Source organism: Corvus brachyrhynchos, unplaced genomic scaffold (assembly GCF_000691975.1).
Source record: "Corvus brachyrhynchos isolate BGI_N302 unplaced genomic scaffold, ASM69197v1 scaffold1, whole genome shotgun sequence".
Taxonomy (NCBI): Eukaryota; Metazoa; Chordata; class Aves; order Passeriformes; family Corvidae; genus Corvus; species Corvus brachyrhynchos.
In genome coordinates this window covers 9,341,732-9,346,846 of record NW_008237222.1, presented here as the reverse complement: position 1 = coordinate 9,346,846, position 5,115 = coordinate 9,341,732, and the positions used below count along the sequence as shown (strand labels likewise).

At 38.7% G+C, this 5,115-nt stretch overlaps 2 long non-coding RNA genes across 2 annotated transcripts in view; one reads left to right on the top strand and one right to left on the bottom strand.

Annotated features, from left to right (window-relative positions):
* Positions 1–4,627, bottom strand: part of LOC108445411 — a 22,278-nt gene extending 17,651 nt beyond the window's left edge. The window contains exon 1 of the long non-coding RNA XR_001860260.1: positions 1,751–4,627. This is a non-coding gene — a long non-coding RNA (uncharacterized LOC108445411). The remainder of the gene's footprint in view (positions 1–1,750) is intronic.
* The window catches only part of LOC108445410, a 245,717-nt gene that overhangs the window by 214,303 nt on the left and 26,299 nt on the right, over positions 1–5,115 (top strand). The gene's annotated exons all lie outside the window — the stretch shown is intronic.

Genomic DNA, 5,115 nt, shown 5'->3' with positions numbered 1-5,115 from the left:
AATAACTGAAACAGTTATTAAAAACACTTTTTATATTTATCAAATTGTCCATTTCTTTATCATTAACATCAGCAGAACTTAGTATCAACACTGCTGTTCTCCTGTATATTTGTTGTTCAATACAAACACCAGGAAAAATTTTGGTGGCTATGCAGAGTTTTTGTGGATGTTAACAAGCTTGGAATATTTGATAGTGAATTAGACACTGATGGCTTTCGTGTCCTTCAGCCCTTCCTTTCTCCTTGTCTTCCACAATGTTTTGCCAAAAAGAAATTTCTTTCTGAAAGTGAAAAATGATGCTTCATTTAATCCCAGATTTTGACTTGTTTTTTGCTTTCTTCTGTAGTTTTTGATTTAAATGTATGTTTTCTCTTAAATGTCTGTTTCCTACATAATTCAGTTTGTTTCCCAGCTCATTCAGTTTGTTTCCCTGAATAGAAGGCTTGCTTTGGAGTAGCTGAGGTAGCCTGCTACAGCCTCTTCCAGCAGGCACATGGAGCCATCTCCAATAGATTATGGTTAATATTGATAGATCTATTGCTGCCTCAGCGCTGACCTTGCACAGTGACCTGTTTTCCACTGTTAAGTTACATGTAGCTGGATCAGTTCTGCATCTGAAGAAATATGGTCTTGTGCTCATAAAATAAGAGAGATTATCTTTTAGCTCTTTGGAGTGCTCACTGCCTGACAGACTTTGCCTTGGACTCAGACTACCAAAACTTATATAATCAAAGGGAAGCAGAGAGCCCTCCACCTAGGAGGTGGAATGTGTACCTTCCCATCAACATTAAACCTTTTCCCCCTCCTCCTCCTGCCTCCTTATCATTTGCTTTGGCTGGGGTTGTACCCTGAGTTTGAAATGCTTCTTGACAGTCACCATTGCATTTTCTGGCCCAGCCTTGTAAATTCAGGCACTTATGACATTGGGCCATTTTATGCTGACAACCTGATGTAAAATGAGCTCCTCCACATGCAAGCAACCCTCAGGAGAGCAAGTTCCTTCCAACTGGCTTCATATTTTGTTTACTGAAGCAGTTTGATCGTCTCTGAGTTATACTCACATATCTTGTAATTTTTCAGTACTGCTTCTATTACTTTTGGTAATTCAAAGTTTTGGGCCAGGTTAAATTTTCCTCTGCCAACAATCATCCTTTGAATTCTCTCTTATTAATATCATAAACCAATTTATATTATAGCGTTCCCTCTAGAACATTTCCAAATGAACAACATTCAGTTTGCCTTCTTTCTACCACACAGAGCTGCAGTTTCTTCTTGTGTCTCAAATTATTATAAAATTTATCACATTCTACAGAAACACTTAGCTTTTGTGAGTGAGCTTTTAAGATCTTTCGTAACTCTTCTAAATTATTACCACAGAAAATGGGGCTGGAATAAATCTTGTCCTGGAGCATCCTTCTGCCCCAAGACAAGAGGAGTTCTACCTGACTGAGCTGTTGTTTTTCTGAGACTGTAACAAACTGAGCAGGAGGAAGTTTTATAATGTCATTGATTAAAAGTTTATCTTCAGATCTTGTTTACAAGAATAGGGAGATCCCAGTTTACATAAATTGCTGCCAACCCTTATTTGATTCATTGCTTGTGTTCAATATTCCTGAAAAAAATTGCTGTTATGATTATTACATCCCCCACCCACACCGATTTTGAAATGGGATCAAGCGGCTGCAGTCCAGAACCTATTTCCTCCTACAGCTGAGCTGGTGGGCAACAGCTGGGTGCTCCTTTTGCTTACCTGTAGAAACAAGTTTGTTGCTCTGAATCCCAACTGATTCTTGGTGTTTACCGCAGAATCCCAATTCTCGTGCCTTTCAGACACCTGAGCCTGGTTCTTCAGAATGTCTTTCTCTTGGCAACTCTTCTGTCTTGTTTCAGGAAAGTAAAGTTCTCTTTAGTCATAAAGGGGACAGATGCAGCTGGGACAGAAGCTCTGGAGCCCCAGTGGGTCTAACACCTAACTATTTTGCCCAAGTTGGGTGCCTATAACAGTTTCAAAAAACAGCATTAAGGCTCTTAGTACTTCTAGTCTCTGTGCTATTGCAAGCAGACTGTGTATTTGGCTGGATAATTTTTGTATCTCATTTGGCCTTGTCTTTTTCAGCCTCTTAGTTACTCAGAGAGACTTTACCAAGGTTTTTGTATCTGGTCTTACAGATGTAACACAGAGCTCAAGGGAGATGACATATTTTGGATCTGGTTTAGTCTTGGGTTCTCAGGGAAACGTTTACTTTTATGATTTTACTTTGTAACTCAATACCATTTTTATATTCAGATCTGAACTCTGCAAATGTTAAGGAGCAAAGCTTTCTGACTTACCCAAGAGGTGCAGCATAATTTTATGAACATTGAAGGTAAAGTTGTGAAAATAATTAAGTGACAAAGTCCATCCTAACCTGGATTCTCTCTGCTGATTAAATCACTAGACAAAGCCCATCTCTTTCACTCTGTAAGTACCTTCCAGCTATCTGAATAAAATTTCTAGCATGTTATGCAGACTGCAGGAGTGAGGAGGGCAGATATACTGCAAAATCACTGTAGTCTGGATGGATGAGCCTTTGCCTTCTTAACAGTGCTCACAAAGATCTTCTGTACTGTACCACTTTCTACTGCTGCACATAGAGTGTACATGCTAGATTCAGCATGAATTAAATAGAATGTCCAGCTTATGATCTAGCTGCCTTAGAGTTGTCCACCTTATGTGCCACTTGTAGGTCTCATTTTTAATATATGTTATTGTAGAAAAAAACAGTCCATAAAAAAAGTGATGTTGGTTTTGTATGATATCTTCATCAATGATCTGAGGAAGGATATACCCAGGGAAATTTGCATGTTTGCACCTGACATTAAACTTTTTTTTCAGATCATCAGATCAGAAAAAATAGGATAGGCTCTACCTGCCTGGTAGTGAAGAAGACCAGAAAGATATCACCAAACTGAGAGAATGGGCAGGTAGAAGTTGGTGGTTTTCAACTCATCAGTGTTGAAAACATCGGGTTAGCCATCAAAGGAACAGCAGTCTAGCCCACATTCACAGTATGCTGAGCTTTGAACAGGCACATGCAACCCTTGCTTCCTCCGGATGCTATATCAGCCTTGCTGATCTGAGGGATGGAATGACAGTCTCCTGGCCCTATATCACTTATGGAGCAGCTCTCAGGGCTTACCCTCACAGTCAGTCTTCTAGTGGAACCCCATCTAGGCTTTCTTCCTGGGATGCAGTAGTACAAGAGATTGAAGTCCAGCCCACACAAAGACTTGATGTATCTTCTCCTCATATATCCTGCCATGTTCACACTGCGCAGTTTTACCATTATCCTTTATTACTGTAGGAGAATGGACAGGTGTTGCACATACTGGGTTGATTCATTTTCCCTTACAAATATTATTGTAGAGCCCTAAACCCAGTCAAGTGTCCATGCAGTGTACAACATAGCACAAAACTACACCAAAAAAGACTGAATTTTAGACTACTTACAGAATTATAAAATGTCAGACAAAAAAATAAGAAATGCTGTATGACAAGAAAGAGACATACTAAACACACATTTCCCTCTTTTGACAGACAGACAGACAACAGTAAAATCATCAGAGACTGTTGACAGTTCCTGTTGTTCATAATAATGACAGTGATCTTATTTTATTCTATTGCCTTGTCCCTCTGGTTCTAATAGATCTTCTTTGAGTATAAACTCAAATGACTTGCCAGATGATGTTAGTAGATTGTCTGATGTTGTTAGCAAGTTATTTTTTTACCTTGTAAATAATGTACTTTCTTTTTCCATGCCCCCTGTATGAGATCAACTCATAGTGCAATTTTCTTAACTTTTTCCTTGGGTGGCTGATAGCAATCAGGCACTTTGAACAATCTATGTAGGTCATTGCGAAGCTAATTAATCCTGCTTTTCAGGCTGAAAATTATTTTCAAGGAAATATGTTCTAAAACAGCTGTCCCAATGATTTTAATAGGTTCTAATAATATGCACATTTAGTGCCTTACCAGTATTTCTAAAAAATAAAATTGATTGCGATTCATTGACAAGATTGAAACAGAAAGCTGAGGGTTACAATTCTGGTTATCTATTTCCTAAGCAAAGGAAGGAAAATTGCAAAGCTAATCAGTTTCTGAATGATCAGTATAAAAGAAAACCAGTAATACAAGGGAGCAAAGGATAATAACTGGATTGGTATTTTCTTCCAAGAGGGAAGCATTTGAACCTTAGAATCTTAAGGAGGAATTATGTCAATGCAGTACCTTTGCCAGGCCCAACATGGGAATTTCTTCATCTATCAAATGCTTTTCTTGGTGTATCTGACTAAATTTTAAAGGTCTGTGGATTCAGGAAGCTATAGAGCTTGTGCTGGGTTTTTGGTTTTATGCCGGTACTGGATCATCGTTTTTAAATTTCATTTTTCAGTGAAGATCCTTTTCTTTCCTCGAAGTATTGGGCAGGGTGGTAAACGAGAAATTAATCTGTGCACTTCCTCACATGGTTGCTGCAAAAACTCTCTCCCTCTATCTGCTGACAATGGCAGCCTTGCCAAACTTCAGTTTACCCAGTGTTGGTTGCAGTTGCTTGTTGATATAAGACAGTCAATAGCCAAATTGCATGTACACAACAGCAGCACACAGCTTACCTGATACAATTCACTTGGCTTACTTCTTAGCAGATACATCAGGGAGAGCAATCGAAGCATTAAACGTGGCCTTCAACACAATAATAGATTGGACAGCCATCCTAGGAACCAAGACATTGTTCAGTCTGCATCCAACACAGTACCTCAAATAGTTCTTGGAGTCTGTGTTTCTCAAATTGTGCTTTATGCATCAATGGCAGTGTTTAATACATTGGTCTGTGAAATTTGAAAGAAACCACACATATTCCCTGTACTTCCAAGAAAACAGACTTTCATTTTGTAATAAATCAACGTTCAAACTGTAGCCTAATTTTAAGTTGCTTGTAAATGAAGACAATTGTGAGGACACTGTAGAGATGGTCTATGTTTTTCTTTTCCTGAAAACATCCTTAAAGTCATTCAATTAAACGAAGTTAAGAAACACTGGCCTGCAAAGTGGATCTTTAGAATCAAGCTGTCAGCAGG